Here is an 822-nt window from a genome sequence, read left to right as displayed (position 1 = left end):
CTATTACCTCCATAATAAAAAAGAAATACCTCAGATTGACACAGAAAGCACTAGCTCCAGTGAACACTTCCAGGCTTGATACAGTGTGTTTCAGATAAACTGACCTATTTACTCTTTCCATCTCCCACCTTCATGGCTTTGCAAAAGGTGTTGACTGTTTCTCTTCTGCGTTTCCTCCTTCATTTTGACTCTTGAAATCACTGACTTCTTTCAATCAGTCAGTAAGGTACTGGCTTCAGCAGCAATATACTAAAATTGGAACTATACAGAGAACAGTAGCATAGCCCTGCACAGGGATGACATGCAAATTGGTGAAGCATTATATATTAAAAACAATTCAGTCAGTTGGTGACTAAACATTTAGTAAGCTCCTACTTTGTTCCACTAGGGATGCATAAAGAGACAAAAGACAGTCTCTACCCTCAAGGAGCTGAAAATCTAATGAGGGCGACAACAAGCAAATAAATATGTGCAAACAGCTATATGCAGGATTAATAGGAGATAATAAAAAGAGAGAAGGCACTCCAATTAAGAAGCACTAAGAAAAGCTTCCTGGAGGAGGCAGGATTTTAGTTGGATTTAAAGGAAGCCAGGAAAACCCAATAGGCAGAGATGCTCAGTTCATGTGCTGGTTAACTTGGAAATTAAGGAAGCAATCAATATAGAAGAAATAAGGTCTTTAATTGAGGCAGAGGAACTATAGCTCTTGGTATCACAAAGCTCTGAAGCTGGGAAGCTAGGGAAGCTAGGTATACCCAAAAATGGGAACAGAGCACAGGGTTTTTATGGAGTAACAGAACAAAAAGGAAACCAAAAGATTGC

The 822-nt window shown here is 39.3% G+C and overlaps 1 non-coding gene across 1 annotated transcript; it reads left to right on the top strand.

The window, feature by feature from the left end:
- Positions 1–227: 227 nt before the first annotated feature.
- On the top strand, positions 228–331 carry LOC122752272. Its single transcript, XR_006356048.1, has one exon. It is a non-coding gene; the product is annotated as a U6 spliceosomal RNA (small nuclear RNA).
- Positions 332–822: the final 491 nt, after the last annotated feature.

This window comes from Dromiciops gliroides, chromosome 3 (assembly GCF_019393635.1).
Source record: "Dromiciops gliroides isolate mDroGli1 chromosome 3, mDroGli1.pri, whole genome shotgun sequence".
In the NCBI taxonomy this organism is placed as follows: Eukaryota; Metazoa; Chordata; class Mammalia; order Microbiotheria; family Microbiotheriidae; genus Dromiciops; species Dromiciops gliroides.
Note: the sequence above shows the minus strand (reverse complement) of the source record. Positions and strands in the feature narration are given on the sequence as shown.